The sequence below is a fragment of the Pan paniscus genome, chromosome 3 (genome assembly GCF_029289425.2).
Source record: "Pan paniscus chromosome 3, NHGRI_mPanPan1-v2.0_pri, whole genome shotgun sequence".
Classification (NCBI taxonomy): Eukaryota; Metazoa; Chordata; class Mammalia; order Primates; family Hominidae; genus Pan; species Pan paniscus.
In genome coordinates, this window is record NC_073252.2 from 122,243,699 (window position 1) to 122,267,769 (window position 24,071).

The following is a 24,071-nucleotide window of genomic DNA, read 5'->3' on the forward strand; positions in this document are numbered from 1 at the left end:
GTTATACTGACACAAAGTTATCATCTGATAGTTTTAACTTGGCTGAAAAATCTTCAAATGTTCCCGTTTTTCTAGAAAAAAGTTCAAAGTCCTCAACCTGATGTTCAAATCCTGATGCGGTTTTGCTCTTTGGCTCTTTCCTGACTGGAGTCTGTCTATTTTTATTTATTTATTTATTTATTTTGAGACGGAGTTTCACTCTTTTGCCCAGGCTAGAGTACAGTGATGGGATCTAGGCTTGCTGCAACCTCTGTCCCCCGGGTTCACGCGATTCTCGTGCCTCAGCCTCCTGAGTAGCTGGGATTATAGGCGCCGGGCACTACACCAAGCTAAATTTTGTATTTTTAGTAGAGACGGGGTTTCGCCACGTTGGCCAGGCTGGTCTCGAACTCCTGACCTCAGGTGGCCCACCTGCCTTAGCCTCCCAAAGTGCTGGGATTACAAGCATGAGCCACCACGCCTGGCCTGTCTCCTAATGTATTGCCCTCCCCTGGTACCCTCGTACCGTTTCCTGTCTAAGCACTCCCTGTGCTCACCAACCTCAGCTCCTTAAATGAACTGCTCTTACTGTCTGCAAGGCCCTTTACTCCATAGACAACCATCAGGTATCAGTTCTTCTAACAACTTCTCCGAAGACACTTTCTTAAATTTCTCTACACACAAAAATATCATTTTCTCTCCATGTCATATAGTATTTATTAATGCTATGAATTTATAAAACATATTGCAGGATACCTTATAGTGGTTTTTAAAATGTGTTCATCTTCCCCACTGCGTCATAATCCAGAACAAGATTATTTTATATCTTAAACACATTTATAGTATCTTTTACAACTTCCTTCCAGTACCTCTCCACCAAAGGACTAGCCAAGAGCTTTGCATATTGTTTTATTAAAAATATTTGCTACTTAGTTAAATAATCATTGCTTAGCTGCTTCTGATGATAGTTTTCTATGTATAAATTTTAAAGATGGTTTAGAGTATTACTTGAATACACAAGAGATACTTTGATTCATAAAAAAGCATGTCTGTGAAAAATATGCTTGAAAATCTTTCTACTCCCAACTGATTCCCTGCAAAGCACAGTTTTTCCAAAACTGTAGAAGACCTGACTGCTTGGAATACATTGTGCTGATTTACTTAAATGCCATTTCTCTTCAGTGTCTGGTTTTTTTTAAATACCATTTAAAATAATTATGCCAAAATATGTACAGACTATACCAAAATATAAAAGGGAGTAAAGTGAAAATTGACTCTACCATCCCCACGTTTATCCCTCATTCCTCCTTCCTAGAGGCAACGTTACCAGTTTCCTATGTATTCTTACATTGATTTCTCTTTCTTTTAAGAATTGATCATGGTTTTCTGTTTTAAAATTAGATGTTTCCTAGATGTGAAAGATATACTGCTTTCCCTTAGTTCATGTGACTATCAGTAAACCCCTAAAAGCTTCAAATATGATCTGAAAAACAAGGGAGTTCTCAGAGTGATGCTCTACATCTTTGTCTTCATTGTCTATGTTCGCACATATACAATTAGAGGATCTTTACCCTCTTACAGAATATCTGTAGCAGAAAAAATAACAAAAATGAAATGATCTTTTGAAAGGCTACAATGTAGCCAATGTATCACTATATGAGGCAATCTCTATGTATTATGTTAATACCCACAACAAAGAGAGGTTATTGCCTCTCATCCACAGACAGATGTAGATTGAGGTTTAAGATTACAGGACTGGCCAGTAACTGGAATGCAATTTACCACAGGTTTATTAGATGCCAATTTCAAGTAGCATTTTGAATTGTGGGATTATATGACTCCTTTCTTTGCTCTTCTCTCTTCTTTCTTTCTTCTTTCTTTCTCTTTCTTTCTTCTCTTTTCCTTTCTTCCTTTCTTTTTCTTTCTTTCTCTCTTCCTTCCTTCCTTCTTTCCCTCCTTCCTTCTTTCTTTCCTTCTTTATCCTCTCCCTTCCCTTCCTCCTTCCCTTCCCCTTCCTTCCATCCTTCCTTCCTTCCATCCTTCCTTCCTTCCTTCCTACCTTCCTTCCTTCCTTCTTTCCTTCCCTTCCTTACCTCCTTCCTTCCCTTCCTTCCCTCCTTCCCTCCATCTCTCCCTTTCTTTCTCTTTCTTTCTTTCTTTTCTTTCTTCTTTCTTTCTTTCTTCCTTTCTTTCTTTTTCTTCTTTTTTTTCTTTCTTTCTTCCACACCAAGTTATGCTACTTCTATATATTTTCAGGTTTATGGTGTGTTTTTTTAAAATAAATTTTATATAATTTTAGAGGTATTTCTAAATAGTTTAGGAAAAAATGTTTTGGATGAAATTATCCTCAATCTCTCTCTCTCCAATTTCAAAATCTCTGGAGATGAATAAGAGAGTCTCTTGAAAACTCAGACACAGTAAATCTGTCCTAAGAGTTTCAGGGTTGTAGGCTTGTTACAATAGTAGTATAGTAGCCAATTCCTTAAGAATAACAAAACATTGATTAAGTCAATAATAACACTCAGAAAATAAATTCCCTGATGCAATGCAGTTGAGCTTTTTACCTCCCTGAGGAATGGTCCCAGGATCCTTTATGAGTTCTGTGATGGTTAATTCTGAGTGTCAACTTGATTGGATTGAAGAATGCAAAATATTGATCCTGGGTGTGTCTATGAGGGTGTTGCCAAAGGAGATTAACATGTGAGTCAGTGGGCTGGGAAAGGTAGACCTACCCTTAATCTGAGTGGGCACCACCTAATTAGCTGCCAGCACAGCTAGAATATAAAGCAGGCAGAAAAAATGTGAAAAAAGTAGACTGGTTTAGCCTCCCAGCCTGCATCTTTCTCCCATGCTGGACCTTTCCAGCCCTTGAATATCAGACTTCAAGCTCTTCAGTTTTGGGACTCGGACTGGCTTTCCTTGCTCCTCAGATTGTAGATAGCTTACTGTGGGAACTGGTGATCATGTGAGTTAATACTTAAAAAACTCCCCTTTATATCTATCCTATTAGTTCTGTTCCTCTAGAGAACTCTGACTAATACAGATTTTGGTACCAGAAATGGTTCTAGAGGAGCAGAATATTAAGGATGGGGTTTTTTTTCATTGGTTTTGGGGTTTATGGAGTTGGCTGCTTAATACAATTAGACCCCAAAATGATAAGGACTCTACTTCTTATAGTATGGAAAACACTGATAGTCCTTGTCATGAACTGTTTAGAGAGTTATGCAAAATAAGTACATTTGGCAATGTTGATTCACCACGCGTGAGAGGCAAGGAGTTCAGTGACTCTATACGTAATATTTTTGACCATATGTGGAGAACCAAGGAACATAATGAAGCTGGTTGATTGCTCCTAAGTTCAATGGACAAAGTGATGAAAGAAAATGATGAACTCAGGGATTCTACTTCCTGGCTTCAGAAGCAGATACTAAGCCTCAAATCTGCCAAGATTTCCCTGAGTGAGAGTCTTATCTCCTGTAGAGAAAGAGCTGAAATTGTGGAAAAAGAGACACAAGATCTTATCATGTGAGTGGCTGACCTGCAATGAAAGGTGCATGCATAGCCTCTCCAGGTGTTTGCTGTTAAGGTGAGGGTATTGACTGGAAAAGAATGAGACCCTGCAACTTGAAATGGGGACATGTGGGAAGACCCTGATGAAGCTGGGGACACTGAGCTTGTAAACTCCAGTGAAACTTTTTTGCCAGGAGGAGCAGCTTCCCCATCCCCAGTAGTGGCAACATCCCCTCCCCACCCATGCTGCCATCAGCCTTTCCACCTTTGTCTGAGGAGAAAATCCTTGCGCTGCCCGAGGCAACAGTGATGGCCTCCCCTGAGGCAGTTGCCAGGTAAGATAATGTTGATTGTCCTCAGAAGCCACACCCAATATCCCTGTTTGCTTCTAGACTTATAACTAGATTGAAGTCCCGGCAGGCCCCTAGAGGTGAGGTTGAGAGTATGACCCATGAGGAGGTGTGCTACACTTGAAAAGAACTGCTAAAGTTTTCTAATTTATATAAACAAAAATCTGGAGAACAGGCATGGGAATGGATATTAAGGGTGTAGGATAATGGTGGAAGGAACATAGAGTTGGATCAGGCTGAATTTATTGATTTGGGCCCAATAAATATGGACTCTGTATTTCATGTTGCAGCTCAGGGAGTTAAAAAAGGTTCTAAGAGTTTATTTTCTTGGTTAGCTGAAATGTGGATTAAAAGATAGCCCACTGTGAGTGAGCTGGAAATGCCTGATCTCCCTTGGTTTAATATAGAGGAAGGAATCCAAACACTTAGGGAGACTGGGATGGTAGAGTGGATTAGTCATTTTGGACCTACTCATCCCAGGTAGGAGGGTCCAGAAGATATACCCTTAACCAATGCCTTATGAAATAGATTTGTGAGGGCAGTACCTTCTTCTTTGAAGGGTACTGTGATTGATCTTCTCTATATGTCAGATCTAACAGTAGGAACCACAGTCACTCAACTACAAAATTTAAATACAGTGGGAATAATTGGATCCCGAGGTGGCAGGGGCCAAGTGGTGGCAGACAACCATCAAAGGCAAGGTGAGCATAGCTACTATAATGGACAGCAGAGACAAAGCAGCAATCAGAATAGTCTGAAGGGGAGGCAGGGTCCCCTTGAGGAAGGACCCTAGTACACTACTGACAAATTATGCTGTTATATTTCTCCCATCCTTCCCCCAGGATATCTTCAGCCTTTTACCAGGGTAACTGTACACTGCGGAAAGGGAAATGATCAGCCATTTCAGGGATTACTGGACACTGGCCCTGAGCTGATGTTGATTCCAGGAGACCCAAAACGTCATTGTGGTCCTCCAGTTAAAGTAGGGGCTTATAGAGGTCAGGTAATTAATAGAGTTTTAGCTCAGGTCTGACTTACAGTGGGTCCAGTGGGTCCCTGGATTCATCCTGTGGTTATTTTCCCAGTGCCAGAATGCATAATTGGCATAGACATGCTTAGCAGCTGGCAGAACCCCCATAATGGCTCCCTGACTGGTGGAATGAGGGCTATTATGGTGGGAAATGCCAAATGGAAGCCATTAGAGCTGTATCTACCTAGATAAATAGTAAGTCAAAAACAATATTATATCCCTGGAGGGATTGTGGAGATTAGTGCCACCATCAAGAACTTGAAAGATGAAGAGGTGGTAATTCCCACCACATCCCCATTTAATTATCCCATTTGGCCTGTGCAGAAGACAAATGGATCTTGGAGGATGACCATGGATTATTGTAAGCTTTACCAAGTGGTGATTCCAATTGCAGCTGCTCTACCAGATGTGGTTTCATTTCTTAAGCAAATTAACACATCTCCTGGTACCTAGTATGCAGCCATTGACTTGGCAAATGCCTTTTTCTTTATTCCTGTCCATAGCCCATCAGAAGCAATTTGCCTTTAGCTGGCAAGGCCAGCAATATCCCTTTACTGTCCTACCTCAGGGGTATATCAAGTATCCGACTTTGTGTCACAATCATATTCAGAGAGACCTTGATGATTTTTGCTTCCACAAGAAATCACACTGGTCCATTACCTTGATGACATTATGCTGATTGGATTCAGTGAGCAAGAATTAGCAAGCACACTGAACTTATTGGTGAGACATTTGTGTGCCAGGGGATGGAAAACAAATCTGACTAAAATTCAGGGAACTTCTACCTCAGTAAAATTTATAGGGGTTCAGTGGTGTGGGGCCTGTTGAGATATTCCTTCTAAGGTGAAGGGTAAGTTGTTCCATTTGGCCCCTCCTACAACCAAGGAAGAGACATAACACCTAGTGGATGTATTTGGATTTTGGAGGCAACACATTCCTCATTTGGGTGTGTTACTCTGGCCCATTTATTGAATGACCTGACAGGCTACCGATTTTGAGTGGGATCCAGAACAGAAGAAGGCTCTGCAACAGATCCAGGCTACTGTGCAAGCTGCTCTGCCACTTGGGCCATATGACCCAGCAGATCCAATGGTGCTTGAGGTGCCAATGGCAGATAGGGATGTTGTTTGGAGCCTTTGGCAGGCTCCCATAGGTGAATCACAGTGGAGGCCTCTAGGATTTTGGAGCAAGACCCTGCCACCTTCAACAGATAACTAGTCTCCTTTTAAGAGACAGCTTTTGGCCTGTTACTGGGCTTTGGTAGAAACTGAACGTTTGACTATGGGTCATCAAGTCAGCATGCTACCTGAACTGACTATCATGAACTAGGTGCTTTCTGACCCACCTAGCCATAAAGTGGGTCATGCACAGCAACACTCCATCATCAAATGGAAGTGGTATATATGTGATCAAACTCAAGCAGGTCCTGAAGGCATGAGTAAGTTACATGAGGAAGTGTCTCAAATGTCCATGGTCTCCACTTCTGCCACCCTGCCTTCTTTCCCCCAGCCTGCACTGATGGTCTCATGAGGAGTTCCCTATGATCAGTTGACAGAGGAAGAGAAGACTAGGTAGGGCCTGGTTCACACATGGTTCTGCACAATATGCAGAAAGTGGACAGCTGCAGCACTACAGCCCCTTTCTAGGACATCTCTGAAGGACAGCAGTGAAGGAAATCTTTCCAGTGGGCAGAACTTCAAGCAGTGCCCCTGGTTGTGCACTTTGCATGGATGGAGAAATGGCCAGATGTGCAATTATATACTGGTTCATGGGCAGTAGCTAATGGTTTGGCTGGATGGTCAGGAACTTAAAAGAAGCATGATTGATAAATTGGTGACAAAGAAATTTGGGGAAGAGGTATGTGGATAGATCTTTCTGAGTGGTCAAAAACTGTGAAGATATTTGTATCCCATGTGAGTGCTCACCAACAGGTGACCTCAGCAGAGGAAGATTTTAAAAATCGGGTGGATAGGATGGGATGACCTGTTCTGTGGACACCACTCAGCCTCTTTCCCCAGCCACCCCTGTCATCGCCCAATGGGCTCATGAACAAAGTGGCCATGGTGGCAGGGAGGGAGGTTTTGCATGGGCTCAGCAACATGGACTTCCGCTCACAAAGGCCGACTTGGCTATGGCCACTGCCGAGTGCCCTGTTTTTCAGCAGCAGAAACCAACACAGTCCTCGATATGGCACCATTCCTTGGGGTGATCAGCCAGCTACCTGGTGGCAGGTTGATTATGTTGGACTTCTTCCATCATTGAAAGGGCAGAGGTTTGTCCTCGCCTTAATAGACACTTACTCTGGAAATGGGTTTGCCTATCCTGCAGACAATGCTTCTGCCAAGACTACCATCTGTGGGCTCATGGAATGCCTTATCCACCATCATGGTATTCCACACAGTGCTGCCTCTGACCAAGGCACTCACTTTACAGCTAAAGTAGTGAGGCAGTGGGCTCATGCTCATGGAATTCACTGGTCTTACCATGTTCCTCCATCATCCTGAAATAGCTGGATTGATAGAATGGTGGAATGGCCTTTTGAAGTCACAATTACAATGCCAACTAGATGACAATAGTTTGCAGGGCTGGGGCAAAGTTCTCTGGAAGGCCTTGTATGCTCTGAATCAGCATCCAATATATGGTACTGTATCTCCCATAGACAGGGTTCATGGGTCCAGAAGTGGAAGTGGACATGGCACCACTCACCATCACTCCTAGTGTATTACCATGCCCTGTGATTAAGGTCAATGGGAAACTACAACAACCCAATCCAGGCAGGGCTACAAATGACCCAGACCCTTCAGAAATGAAGGTTTGGGTCACTCCACCAGAAAAAAAAAAAAAAAACACGACCTGCTGAGGTGTTTGCTGAAGGCAAAGGGAATACAGAATGGTTACTAGAAGAGGGTAGTCATCAATACCAGCTATAACCACGTGACTAGCTGCAGAAATGAGGACTGTAATTCTCATGAGTATTTTATTCTTCTTTTGTTAAAAATATGTTTGTGCATGTATACACTTGTACTAAAAATTTTTTTCTTTTCTTTTTTCTTTATTATGTGACATAAGATTTATTGATTTCATTTCAGCATTTAAGTATTGTTAACTTTATGTAACAGTATTTGGGTTAGGGATTGGTGTGTTTCTGGTTGTATAAAGTATAGTTGTATTATGTTAGGCATAATTATTACCTTATTATTGTCTTTATTTGAAGATTATGTATGATCTCAGGAGATGTGTATGGGTTCAAGTTGACAAGGGGTAAACTTGTGATGGTTAATACGGAGTGTCAATTTGATTGGATTGAAGGATGCAAAGTATTGTCCCTGCTTGTGTCTGTGAGGGTGTTGCCAAAGGAGATTAACATTTGGGTCAGTGGTTTGGGGAAGGAAGAACCACCTTTAATCTGGTGGGCACAATCTAATCAGCTGCCAGCGAATATAAAGCAGGCAGAAAAATGTGAAAAAATGAGACTGATCTAGCCTCCTGGCCTACATCTTTCTCCCATGCTGGGAGAACATTATACTCCAAGTTCTTCAGTTTTTGGACTCAGACTGACTTTCCTTGTTCCTTAGCTTGCAGATGGCCTATTGTGGGACCTTGAGATCATGTGAGTTAATACTTAATAAACTCGCCTTTATATACCTATCTATCCTATTAGTTCTGTCCCTCTAGAGAACTTCAATACAAACTATTTTTCCCCTCTTTCAATTTTCTTATCATGTTGAGATATATTTTAGGTTTTGTTTTTATGATTTGAAACTTAACAGTCATAATTAAATTAGGCAAAAACCCAATAGTGAAGTCTGTTGCTCCCTCTCTCTTTTTATGAGGCTATAATTAAATAATTATATATTGATTTAACAGAAATTGAAGAAGCTCAAAAACAAGGTAGGATAAGAGACAATGTATTGAATTTAGTCTCAGAATGTGAAATGAATTAAGCCTTACTTTCTTCGTTATTCCTTTTAACTGTTCATTCATTCATTATATAAATAGACTAAATCCATTTATTACATGTTATTATTATGTATTGTTATTGCTGTTATTATTATTTTGTACCCTGTTGTCTTCATGCATAGAAAGGATTGAGCCAGTTGAGCAATCTCCAAGGTTATCTCAAAGACAATATTTCATTTTATTTTTGTCGTGAGAACCAGTGTTTTAGACTCTGTATGACCTAAGACTGCTGGAAAGAAGGAAGATCTGGTTAAACTAACACAAAGAGCGCCTCAAAGTGTAGTTTTCTTACCTTTATTGCTTCCTTGAGTTCTTATATTGTAGTGGAGACTGAGTCCTCCATACGCTCTGATTAAAATAAGACCTCTGATATCCCATGCAATGAAGAATAGAGAGTTCTAGTATGTAAAGCATTTTACATCTCCCAGTTGGATACTTCGGACTTGTGGTGAGTGAGTGATGGTACCTCACCTCTGGTGACGTTATGGTACTATTCATTTTAAACAATGTCCTTCTCCTCCCTTTATAACACAAGGTTACATCATTATTCTGCCTGAAAAACAGCAGTGACTACCAGGATTAAATCTTCTTTGTTGTGGGGATTATATGAAAGATTTTAAACAGTTCATTTCAGATACAATGGAGGGCTTCCTTCAATTACTACATCCAGTTAATAACAGAAATATTGATGGAAAAATATGTTAAGCTTATCACTATTATAATAGTTTATTCTTCAAAATAGTTTGCACAAGAGCAGGAGAGGAGTCAAGACATTAACTTAAAGACTAAAAAGAGATTTGACCTTGGTTTTCTGAACTGGCAAAATAGGTCATCTAGCTCTATGTTCATTCAACGAACTAGAACATTCATGGAAGAAATCACTTCCTTGAAAATAAGATTAATTTGCAATACATCCCACTCTAACACTGCAAATTTGCCACCGGCAAATTTGCAATCTTCACATATTTTATACTATCTTTTATCTATAGTCTGGATGTTCTGCCAAGCATTTATTTGGTATCATTAAACTGATAAATGGTCTTCAAGATATTTTCCACAATCATTCTGTAAACTCTGCAGAAATGGCCTTTCCCAGAATGAATAGCTATGAAATGCATTGGAATGCTAGTCAAATTTCAAACCTAAAAAAAAAAAAAAAAAAAAAGAGTTACACACATTCAAAGCTATGAATTCTAGCTGCCAAAGACAATTATCTTTGCTTTGGATATCCTAGTTATCTTTGCTAAAAGATATGAATACAAAAGCTGTGCATCCATAGTGAACTTAAGTCAGCATGGGGCTATAATGAAATTATGCTTTACATTTAATAAAGGTTCATGGAGTTACCATAACAAACTACAGAAGCTAGAAAGCTCTGTTTTTTTTCTGTTGTGTTTCCTCCAGCGTAGCTTGATTTTTATCAATAGGGTGTTGACATCATTTCCCTTCTAAGTGTTCATTGTTTAACTCTGGTGGAGAAGAACAGGAAAAGGGCAATATATTTATTTATATAAAAAACTCTAGGCAGGAAAATGTTTTCTTGGGTACTTTATTTCCTCATTGTGAAACATGAGGTTCTTATAAAAAGATAATGATGCTGTTTTACATCTTGATACATCTATTAACCCATATCACAGGCTAAAAGCATGGTAGATTTTTTTCTATTCATGGAGTTATCACCTTACCTCCACATCACTTTTTTTTCTCAGTTGACAGATACTAATTGTGTATAGTTATGGGGTACAATGTGATGTTTTGATCTATGTATACACTGTAGAAAGATTTCATCAAGCTAATTAATGTATCCACCTCATATCACTTTTGACAGACACTTTTTGTTTTAAATATTACTTTTTATTCTTTCACAAATTCCAGAATGTATTTTGATATGAGGATTCCCTGAAATTAAAGAAAAAAAATCTAATACCCTCATGTTCAGTGAAGACTGAATTGTCTTCTGAAATTCAACAATCCTTTCTTAGAACAAATCCAGCTAAAATGGAAAGGATTAAACTTCGAGTTGATCAAAAGATTGGAGAAGGCTTGGGGTTTAGTTTGACTTAGAAATCAGGGAGAATGAAGTAATAATGAAAAAGTAATAATTCCTAAAAGTATGCTTTAATCCCTGTTGTTTTTTTTTCTCATTGCCATGGTCTCTTTTTCAGAAATGGGGTTCAGAAAACAAGGGCAGAATATGATGTTTTGGATCAGACTAGAAGTTACTTTTCTCTATATCCTTAATGATAGTGCACTGTGAGACATTTCTTTGGCCAACAGTGAATCTAAGGTTAATTCTTTCACCTAATAAAAAATTAAACATCTATTGAGGCCTACCATGTTTTAATCACTCAGCTAAGTATTTTACTTGCATCAGTCATTTTATCCTCACAAAAACTCTGTGATAGAACATTGGTTCTATTATTAACCCACATCACAGGCTAAGGAACAAGCAGGCTTGCCTAAATCATAGAGCTGGGATTCAAATCCGGGCAGTCTGACTTCAGGTCCTTCACTCTTAAAAACTGCTGTACTGATTACCTAATGTGAGACGCTATTCACCAAATGCATCTGTTCTCAGTGACATTAATTTAAACATATTTAAGAGAACATGATAGAAAATACATGCACTCACACCCTACCACCTCCTCCACCTTTTATTTTATTTTATTTTATTTTATTTTTAAGGCAGGGTCTCAATCTGTCACCCAGGCTGGAGTGCAGTGGCACAATAACAGCTCACTGCAACCTCCACCATCCCGGTTCAAGCAATACTATCACCTCAGCCCCCGAAATAGCTCAGACTATAGGCATGTGCCGCCATGCTCAGCTAATATTTAAATTTTTTTTGTAGAGATGGAGTTTTGCTATGTTGCTCAGGCTGGCCTTGAACTCCTGAGCTCAAGCAATCCACTGGCCTTGGCCTCCCACAGTGCTGGGATTACAGGTATGAGCCACTGCAACCGGCAAACCTCTACCTTTATGAAAACAAAATATTTATCACCACCAAGATTCCAGGCACTGTGTTAAGAATTAGAGATATATAGATGTGAATAGTGCAGAGATTTTTCCTTCCTCCTTCTCAAAGTCTGGTCATGGAAGAAATTTCTCTATATACTTATTTATTGGATTGTACGGTTTTAAAATAACTGTGCAGGGTCATCTAAGATCATAAATTGAAATGAGCTCGAGAATAGTTCTTAGATGCGGCTGACATGAAAATCTTATTTAACGCAATAAGCACGAATGATATTTACACATGACTGTGTAGTGATAAATTATTCATATTGTTCCATAATAAAATTGCTGTGCCTTTTCATCAAGCAGGGTATAATATCTGACTGACAGGTACATGATAATTTTAATCCTATAGTATCCTAATAAACTTTTCCTTCAGTTTACAATCTCAGTGGGCGCTATAGGTACTAACGCAGTAGCCTTATGTGAAAAGCATTCTTATGGGATGATATAAAACAAACACACACAGGCTTGAGGGCTAGAAGGTAGTGTTTTTATATCACATCTGACCTTATAAGCAGTGGGACATTAAGCTAGTTACTTACCCTTTCTGTGTTTAGTATTAAAGAATAATTGAGAGGTAAGTAAAGCACATGACACCATGAGTGAGTAGCACCACGTCCATCACAGCGTGGGCTCTCAGTGTACAACAGTCTCTTTTGCTAAGCCCCCAGATCTTGCAGTATTCATGGTCAAACGCAAGGAGGCTTAGTATAATATCTACAAAAAATGCTGTTGTTAGTGTCATCGTAGAAATGTACTCGATGGGAATAATATTATAAAGTCAGAGTCAAGCAGACTTGGCTCACGTCTTTCCCTTGTTTCATATTCTTTCCAGATCCCTGGAAGAGGCAGTCCTTTACCCTCATTCCATTGTATTTTCCTACTGTAACTTTATAATGGAGAAATGATATTCCTATGACTATGCCTAGCCTTGAAGGCATATGGACGACTCTGCTTGGGTCTTTCCAGCTCAGATATGGTGCTTATTAGGGGAGCATTCTAAAATATGAAAATTAAAGAACACACACCAGATGAGCCCTGATCTGAGTCACTAGCCTGATTATCTTTTCTTCTTGTCTATGGCCACTGAAATCTTCTGTCGAGGTTTTAAAATCCAACTTCTCATGAGACCACAGGCCCAGAAAGAGGACATGTCTTGCTCAGAACCTGGAGTGTAACTTGGGTGTTCTCACTTCCAAACTGTTTTTTACAGGCAACCTGCTGTTAGCAATGTTCATGTGACTGGCATACAGTGAAACAGCCCTGTGGCCTGATCTCTGTACTGATTCACATGTAAGGAACTATCAGTCAAACAACTTTGAGCAATAATATATATCTTTACTGTGAGTTTTCCTTTAGGGAAAGCTCAGAGGATTTATAGGGTACTTTATTCAGCATGACTTCTTCAAAATCATCTGGAGGTTTTTACCATCTACAGAGTAATTGTTATGGATCATGTCCAGCCCCCACCCTCAATTCTCATGCACATGACGCCTCAGTGCTGTTCTCTTCCATCCACTTCCATCTACCCATCACCATTCCCTCTAGTGGGAAATATCATCCTTCTCTGACTCAGACGCTTTTATTGCAAGAAACAACTCCTCTAAAATTAGCAAAATAATGTCCTCATCACCTTATGTTGACTTATATTTATGATTATTATGTATTTCAATTCTCTCCTACAAACTTATTAAAACAAGCAGTGGAGCCAGGCACAGTGGCCCACGCCTCTAATCCTGGCACTTTGGGAGGCTGAGGCAGGTGGATCACCTGAAGTTGGGAGTTCGAGACCAGCCTGACCAACATGGAGAAACCCCGTCTCTACTAAAAATACAAAATTAGCCAGGCGTGGTGGTGCATGCCTGTAATCCCAGCTACTGGGGAGGCTGAGGCAGGAGAATTGCTTAAATGGGGAAGGTGGAGGTGGCGGTGAGCTGAGATCGAGCCATTGCACTCCAACCTGGGCAACAAGAGCGAAATTCCATCTCAAAAAATAAATAAAACAAGCAGTGGGACATTAAGCTAGTTATCTACCTTTTCTGTGTCCTCATCTGTCCAAACATGGATACATGTCTCTTACCTCATGTGGTATTAGAAGATTTATAGGGCACTTTATTAGTGAAATTAGTTAAGTCATTGTTTTCTTGGGCAATAATTAGGGCAGGTGGGCTATTTCAATGAATAGCCAATGGAGCCACTAAAACCTGACTCTCAATCATTGTCTACAAATAAAAGCACAAGGTATAATGGTATAGTCAGGATTTCTAGCACGTTTGTGGTTTGAAGTTAGTACAACTTACTGCATTTTGACTTTATTTATTCATTTATTTTGTTGTTGTTTTATATGTCTATTTTCTTTACTAGATCTTGAGAGGTTTGGGCCAGAGCTGGGTCTTATTGTTTTTGTTCTGCAGGCCTAGTAGTTTACCTAGTATTGGCTGGCCACTCAGTAAATGTTCAGGAAAGAATGGATGGATAAACAGATGTAGATGTCCATGGAAACTATTTTTTTTTGTAGGTATTGAGTACAAGGCAGAGCAAGAGTAGCATAGATCTGACTTTCCTAAACATAATCTTTCCCTTCTTGACACCCATCACCAGTGAACACAGACTCTTTACCCAAATTAACAGCCCACCAGCCCAAGATAATGGCACAAGTCTGAATCGAGTTGTGCTTATGATATCCCTCCCTCACAGATCAGCCCACTCCTTCTTTAAAATTCTATGCAGGGACTGCAGTGCCAGCCAGCCCCTCTCATTCACTGTCTGGGAACACAGTGGCAGTTTTCCCTTTTGGCCTATTGTTAGAGTCAGCGGTGGCTAACAGATCCCATCTGCCTTACTCAGCTCTGTCATCCTCTTTGCATGGCCCTCAGCTGTGAGGGCACTTCTCAGCAAGGCTGGCTGGGGAGTAGTCACTCCCTCTTTCCCAGCTGCCTGTTTCCTGGAAAGCATGCCGGGTCTCCATTATCTCTTCTCTGTATAAGTAGTTAATCTACCAGGCCAGTAAATTCTTTAGATTTTGCATACCACACAGTTTCAAAAGTAGCGTAGATCTGAGTTCCCCAAACCTGCTCCTTCCCTCCTTCGCCAATAAACGCAGGCTGTCTTTCTGCACTGAAAGTTACCCAGCTGTGCACAGGGAGATAAATTAGCAATTTCCCAGCCAAACGGCTCAATAAGGGTGAGAGCATATTAACAAGATGGGCTGTGGCTGTAGCACCTAAGGTTGCAAATCCAGTTTTGAAAACACAAATGTACTTTAATACCATAAACAGATACCATAAACTTTTTGAAAATTCCATATCCCTTATCTGATTGAGACTGATCCACGTTATCTCAACAGTTAATGGCAATGCATTTTAAATGTAACAGGAGGCAAATCTAGATACTTTATAGAATATAAGCACAAGGAAGGAATTTTAAAAAGCCAAACACTCTACTGGTTTATCTCAATTACAGTCTTTAGAAAAAATAAAGTGATTCCCAAAGAAAAATTTGACATAGTGGCCAGTTGACAGTTCTATGGCTCTTAATAATTTATATACCAAATTTCAGCTTTCAAATTAAATGAAATAAATTGATTTTAAAGTTCAGTATAGTTTGAATCAAGATGAACTGATATAAAAAAGCAAAATAACTCTCAATGTTCTCAAAATTGCTTTCCACTAATATCAAAATAAAAGTGAAATTGGACATTGGATAAACAAATATGAATGTATAACATTTCACTACCAAACAAGCATTCTCCTTTTATAGGTGAAAGCAAACAGCTGCCTATTTACATTGTGATATGCACTGATGTGATTGCAAGGGCTTCTCACCTGGATACATAGCAGACATACCTGGCCCATGGGAATTTCCAAGAACCAGGTTTCCTCTGTCATGTTTGTCATGTTTTTATTTTTCCTAGTCCAAAGTTAACAACATCATATTTTTATACAAAGGCAGTGGTTCAATGAGTTAGCAATTACCTACATTTAAAGAAAACTGATAGTGAATTAAATGCAACATATAGTCATTATTGAAGGAAATGAATCCAAACACCAATTATTTTTAATACCAGTGTTATTACATTAGGTACTAGTACCTAATGTATTAATAGTACCTAATGTATTAGCAGGTGGTTTGTAATCACCTGCTACATTTCATATTCACTTAGTATGTCACATTGCTAGTAAATTTATGTATCATCAAATGTACAGCAGGAAGAAAATCTATCTTATTGAAAATAAAATTAATAGAAACCAAATGTGGTTTTTAAAATGCTAGTTCAAAGAAATTTTGATTGTTTTATGTTTTTCTAAAGCTCATCGGGCACAGGGGTCATTTCTAAGAGCAACTTTGTAACATATTAAGTGAACATGCATAATAAGAAAGACTAAATTATCCTGTGGTATCAATCATTGCATAATTTTGGAAAACTGCTGGTCTCCGGGCAATAGAAAAACAAGTACTACAGTCACAAATAAAATTCACAGAAATCGTCTCAGGATATTAAATTGCCTATAAAGCTCTTGTATAGTAGAAAGTACCAACATATTAAATAACATCCAAGAAATGTGTATATGAGTTTTCCATCTAAGAGTCTAAAATGGAGCTACTTAATCAATGCCATAATTTTTTCATTTAATGATAGTTACTCTTCACATTAAATTCTAAACTCTCATCTTTTCATCTTTTATCTGTCCTAATTTCTTTTAAGAGAGTTTCCCCAACTTACAGTACTGTTGTATTACGCTAAATTAAATTACAAATAACTCTATTCACTGTCTAGTTAAATGACATTAAACAATGCAGGAACTATCTGGAGCTATGTTCCTTTTGGGTGCTGCCATCAATAAAACTAATTGGCAGTTCTAAAGCTTTTCAGTAATGTTTTTCTTTATAATGATACCCTTAGAGTGATACAAGAGTCTCAATTGTTTTCATTTCTTCTCAAGTAAATATGCGTGGACTGCCTGTTATGCAAAGGCATGATATTGATGTTATCACAAAAAGACTAAATTACTTTAAAAATTAATAGTTAAATAAATCTTATAACAATTTGCAAAAAAAAGGTAGCCAAAAATAGGCAGGTATCTTCAATCTTAATATTAAATAAATAAAAAATTTTTAAAATAAGTTAACATTTTTCAAACATCCCCAGTGATTAAACAAAATGCCATGTTGAGGATGTGATTGCTATAATTGGTCCAACTTTCTTGAAGAACCATTTGGTTTTATGTTTTAAAGTACTAAAATGTGTGCTGTCCTTAATCTACAAATCTTATCTCTAAAAATATTTCCTAAGGAAATATTAACAAGTATGTAAACATTTATTTATAAGTATTCCATTAAAGTTTTATTTATAGTACAAAAAATAAACATGGCTATCTATATATAAATAATGTTTCATTCAAATAGTAAAGTAATGTTGACATTAAAATAACAATCTACAATATATATATTTGCTGGTAAGGAAGGATGCCTAAGTTTTATTTTGATTGATAAGAGTAGGTAATACAGGTGGCAAATTATAAGCAATTTGTGTTAAAAAATGTTATATGTATATAGGGAGGTAGTTAAAATATATAAACCATTAAAATATTTAGAATGGTTTTCCCTGAATAATTGAGTTATAGGCAATCTTATTTTTCATCTCTATTTAGCAACTTTCTCTGATTTTCTATAGTAATTATGAATGTTGTAATTTTTAAAAAATTTCCAAAATAAAAATTAACTTAGAAAACTAAGAATTCATTACTGGTTTATTTGTTCACTATCTACTCAAAAGATAACAAGCAAAAGTATTTTATTTTACAGCTAAGCTTGAAATAAATTTTGTAAATTCTTTAAACACAATATTGTTTCACTTGCACAACAACATCCCTTACTTTCTCTAATAATCATCCAAAGTTATCTTCTTCCACATAGTCTGTGGAACCATTTATAAGAACTCCCAGTAATAATTGGAAGGGCAGGCAGTAATAAAAGCAGACAAACTCCAAGAAATCATGAAAGATTTGAAGGAGTTATCCCAGGAAGGGAAAACAAGGAAGGCCTTCAAGGCAATCATCGGTACTGCAGCGACTCTCTGTCATTGTTACTAAGGGACATGATAAGAAAACACAAATGCAGTCTGGTAATCCCAGAAATGAGTTCTTGGCTGATCAGTAGTAAACCATCTTGTTTACTAGTAAAATGAATGCATACATTCTGTGTGTGATCTGTGTGACCTGTGAAGCAGAGCTTATCATTTCTTCCTGAAGCATCATTCCATCCCCGTCCACTGAGTGGAGACTCATGATCAACATTTTCTCACTAGGAGTCATATTTTCCCAAACAGGATCCATGGAAAATTGACACATAAATGCCAAACACACATTGCAATATCATGGCATTCTATGTCCAAGGTCATGTCCCTGTGAACTGTAATCTATATAGATTATTAACCCCTAAATATGTAAATTTTATGAGGAGAGAATCCACATCTTATTCACCACTTACACCTAGCACTACATAGAAAGAATATAATCAATTAATACTTACTGAATGCACGAGGATTGACTAATAGATGAAATTACGAATTAAATTTAAAATTTGGGTTATAAACTAAGAAGAAAGTACAATATTACATATACAATATGATTGCAGCTATGTGAAACATTTGCATCTGGGTAAGGTAATTTGCGAATATTTGCATATGAGGGGAAGAAGGGTGTGAATTGTTGGAGGGGGGCTCCTTTATTTCTTATTTCTTCCATCCTATTTTCAAGAATAGAGATTTGATAATGAGTTCCATAGGCTTCTTTCAACCTTGAAGAAGAGAGTAGAACTGAGAGATGTCAAGGGTTAGAGTGTGAAGCTAGAGGCCCTGAAAACTTCTTGGAGTTGCCACACCAGCCTTGGGCCCATTACTTCAGACTGCTTATCTAGGTTTTTATTTATTTAAGCCTGCACTTTCTGGGTTTTTTGGTTGGTTGTTTGTTTCTGCTGTATGCCTCTGAACCTAATCCTAATCAATCTGTCATTCAAAAGAATCTAAGATTCATTCTATATTTAGCATAAATAAACAATTACAAGTGTTAATTATAATTTTAAACTAAATACAAATATTTTTATTCATAACATAGCTTGTTATACTACATCACTGAATATCATATATTACTTTTAATATTCTAAACATGTTATTTATCAAAGTATTTACCAAAATGAAAAATGGTACACTGCAATATTTTGTCATTGTTAGTAATAATTAAATTTAAAAGTTGTGTAAATAGTTAAACAGTTTCGGTTCATATTTTTCTTCCATTTCCAGTTCATTTTCCACCCTAACAATCAGAGCAGTCACTTTTATTTTCAGTTTTTTCTCTTTGTTTCAGGACCGTCATATTCTACTCATGGGAACTGGCTAACTCTATTTAGTTTTGGCAGTCACAATATATGTTCCCAGGACAAACGGCCCATGTACACTGTGAATTGCATACACAATTCCCAGCTCAGAATAATGCTACATGTTAACAAGCAGATGCATACAGCTGGCTTTTTAAAAGGCCTGGCAAAGTTCACTCTTTGTTCAGCTTTCTTAGGCTCAATTCTTACAGGATTTTTCCAAATATTTTACATTGGTCTTACTTTATACTAGAAGATTTAAATTGAGAAAAAAAGAAAGCTAAACACACATGGTGCATATACAATGATTAAGTCCCAGAGTTTTTCTTTTTTAAGACTTGGATGATCCAAACTTCAATGTCACTATTTCTAGAAATAAATATTGCAGATGCTGCTGATAACAAATCAAGTATAATGAGGCATTAAGAAATGTCAGAAATGTTTATTAAAATATGTGCTAATTATGTGGAATAAAAAGCAAAAAGTAGATTTTATTTTGGTGAGCCAGAGAGAAAATATGGGCGCATGAAAGAAATGCAAACTTTGCAAAGATTCCAGCTTACTATACACAAGAAAAATAGCATGTAATTTTTAATATATTTTTTGTACCGATTCTATGCTACACAGTTAAAAGAGAGTAGCTTCTGCTTAAAAGTTTATAATGATCACAACTCAAATAGACAAGAGGGAGGGAAGGAGTGAGGGAAGGAATGAAGGAAGGAAAGAAGGAAGGAGGGGAGGGAGGGAGGGAGAAAAAACAGGTACAATGCTTTGCACTAGCAGTGTTACAATTAATTTCTCTAGCAAGCATGAGTTTCCAGTGAATGCCAAGGACATCATTATTAGGTTATATATACACGAGCCATTAAAAACAGATGTGCAATGTTCAGATATGATTCATAAGTTATATTTTAGTAATTTTTAGTAACAATGTACATAAGGATATAAAAGTTAATTGATTTTGCACAAATTTTCATGACAATAGAATGTTTACTTGGGAAATCTTTCACTAGAATAATGCATAACTCAGTGGTCACTAGTTATATCAAGCCAGTGGAATGACAGTTAACAATTTTTCAAAACTTTGATTACGAATATAGTCAGAAAAGGTAACACATAGGACAGTAAATTAAGAGTTAAAACTATAGGCTCAGTTCAATGATTTCTTCTCTAAAAAGCCTATCCTTCAGCCTGACCTGCTTTCTCTGAACAAACATGGCAGCTGATCTGTGCCTCTGACATGACACTGGAGTCTTCTAGCTCACATTAAAATTATGTGTAGGTAAATTTTACATGAGTCATTGTCCCAGCATCCTACATCGTCTCTTTTTCCCCAATCTTGTTCCTCTTTAGTCTAGCTATTCTCAAACCTGAGCATACATTGGGATCATCTGAAAGATTTCTTAAAACACATAGTGGTGGGCTCCTATCCCAACAGTTTTTGATTCTGAGGATCTAGAGGATCGAAAATTTGCATTTCAAACAAGATCCCAGGTGATGCTGATTCTATTGGTCCCGAAAACATTTGGAAAACCACTGATCTAATTTTTTCTCTACCCAGGAGACAGAGAGAGCTTTAAAAATACAGACCCAAGGATTAAAAAAAAAATGTGGTATACATATACAATTGAAATACTAGTCAACCTTAACAAAGGATGAAATCCTGCCATTTGTGACAATCTGAATGAAACTGAAGGACATAATGCTAAGATACACCAGACACAGGATAAATACTGTGGAATCCACTTACTTATATGAAGAATCTTAGAAATGGCAAACTCATAAAAGTAGAGAGTAGAATGGTGGTTGCCAGCTGCTGGGGAGGGGAAAATGGAAGGTGTCTGTCAAAAGACACAAGGTCTCAGTTTTGCAAGATGAATAGGTCCTACAGGTTTACCACACAGCATAGTGCCTACAGTTAACAATACTGTATCGTACACCTAAAAACTTGCTAAGAGGGTTGATCTTAAGTGTTCTTATCACAAATAATAATAATAACAATAATAAAAGAAGAAGAAGGAACCTTTAGAGGTGATGAATATGTTTACAGCATTGATTGTGATGGTGATTTCATAGGCATACATTTATCTTCAAACTCATTAAGTTGTATACATTAAATATGCATAGCTTTTTGTATAGCAATAATTCCTCAATACAGTGAATATATATAGTTGAGAAAAAACAGTTCTAATATCTTAAGTAGTTTAAATAGAAAATACTTCTTTAATTCCAACCCACTTTTCTGCTGAAGCCTATTTCTCACCAGCTCCTCCATCACACTCCAGAAGCAGCCATATTAAACTTTTTTTGGATTCTCAAATGCAGTAAGTTTTCTTTCTCTTCAGAGCCTTTAGGTATGTTCTCCCTGCAGCACTTATTTCTGCCTTCAACTGGCTAACTCCTGCTCATGTTTCATGTATCAGACATATCTTGTTTCAAGAAGCCTTCCCTATCTACAAAGGAGGTGCCACTCCTATGAGTTCCCTAAGAAGTCTACTTCCCATGTCAGCCTGGCAACAATACCATAGGTCTTCACTCTGTTATCCAATCCATGATGGATAGAGGCAGCAACTATTTAGTTCACTGCCATGTAACACAGGACCTGATATGTACTGGCTGCTCAAGAAAAATTTGCAGAATGAATAATTGAATAAGTGAATGGACAAATAAATGTCCTGGCTGACCTAGCAGACTGTAAATTTACAGAATAAAGAATTTGGTGTCTGAATCTTTGTCTCCTTCATAGCATCTGGAATAGTTCCTTGTGAATAAGCACTATCTAGTGATGATTGGGTAAAAGAAGAGGTAGATAAATATAGAAATAGATGAAGTGTGGCGTGTGGTAACAGGACACAGAGCCAAATACCTAGATGTAGTTATAGTATTTGAAAAAGCTAGACAGCCAGGCACAGTGGCTCACCCCTGTAATCCCAGTACTTTGGGAGGCCAAGGCAGGAGGATCACTTGAGACCAGGAGTTCAGGGCCAGCATGGGCAACGTGGCGAAACCCTGTCTATTCAAAAAAGTTTGCCAGGTATGGTGGCACGCACTTGTAGTCCCAGCTACTCAGAAGGTTGAGGTGAGAGGATCACTTGAGGTTGGGAGGTCCAGGGCAGTGAGCCAAGATTATGCCACTGCACTCCAGCGTGGGTGTCAGGGTAAGATGCTGTCTCACAAAAATAAGAAGAAGGAAGAAGAAGGAAGAGGAGAAGAAGAAGAAGAAGAAGAAGGAGGAGGAGGAGGAGGAGGAGGAGGAGAAGGAGAAGAAAGGGGGGAGGGGGAGGGGGGAGGGGAGAAGCTAATTATAAAGCTCTTATATTTGCTAGGACAAGGAAAACAGATAAATGTGGGGAAAAAAGGCTCTGTGACAGAAAATCACTGACGCTAGCCCGTAAAAGGAAAGCAATGGAAAATATCTATAATAGAAAATGGAAGACAAAATTTGATGGGTATTCCATCATCTGGATGCTCAAGATTAGAAAACACTAAATCTTACTAGAAAAATATTCCTAGAAGGTGGATAGAAAGAAATGTTCCCAATAGAAGCAGCACTCATATTAATAAAGGAAATGGCAATATCACATTGCATCTATGTAAAAAAAAAGACATCGCACATGAGTATTCAGACATTGGCTTCAGCTGTGGCTGCCGTCTGGTAGGTCACAGTGTGGGAAAAAATGAGAGCTGTGACACGGGGGAATAAGTCATGGGCTTGGGAAGTGTAAAATCAGAATTCAGTTGTTGACTATGGTTGCTGATTTGCTATATGAACTTGAACATGTTGAATTCTTTAGTTCCTCATCTAAGAATGGGGGCTAATAAAATCTTCAGTAAGACAAGCAATGATGGATGAATGCCTGTGAATACTGAAAGCTTTTTGGACATATTACTATTTCAAGGCAAACTCAGACACTGTTTTTCTCCAGTCTCAGTTTTTCCCTGCATTCAAATATGGTTAAACTTCCTCTTATTTTGCAGTTTTATGAAGTCTGTGTATTATATAAAATTGCATTTCCCAAGCTGCTGAGTATAGTGATTATTCTTGCCTTCCATGAGAAATTCTGCAGATAACAGAAATAAATGGAATTGAGCAGCTGCTAGCTTTCCCATTTTTTTTTAAACAATTATGAATGGTTTCATTTTGTGTCTTATTTGCTGTTCTTACATTCTTTTTTCTTGCAGCCAAGAACTAAAGACTTTCTGTTATAAGCCTATAGAGATTAAGAATTTAATTAAGAAGCAGCAGAACTTGTAGTTGGCACAACCCCCAGCAAACATGGTAGAAAAAAACACCATTGAGCAGGAAAGCCAACTGCAACCAGCAACCATCCCCAAAAATGCAGTACAAAAGAAACCTGGAGAGAAAAATCCGGCATACTGGAAAGACCACTCAACCCTCAGGGGGAATGCAGAAAAAGAAACAGGCAAATGCAGCTGATATGCAACATGGGAAGATAAACATGAGCTTTCCCATACACCTCTGGCAACTATGCAATTATCTCAGGCTCCATTGCTACTCAGGTGGGTAAGTCTTGCAGAGTGTTTACTTTCTACCAAGTAGAACTTTTCAATAGTGGCTTTGCTCATGTGATTCCAATAGCCTAAAACACCAATTCTTTCCATTTCCTTTTCCCAATTTATTCAGCACTTGGGTGGAGATGTCTTAAACCCTTTCCCAGTGAAAGTCTTGCCCTTATATCTATAATAGAATAAAAATCTCATTATATCACAATTATTTCGCTTCCTCTCTCCAGCCTTATGTGACATTCTTGGGAATGGGGATCTTAATTCTCCTTCATGTCTGCACTGTTCCTTGTCCAGGGTTCCAGGCACATAGTAGATGCTTTATA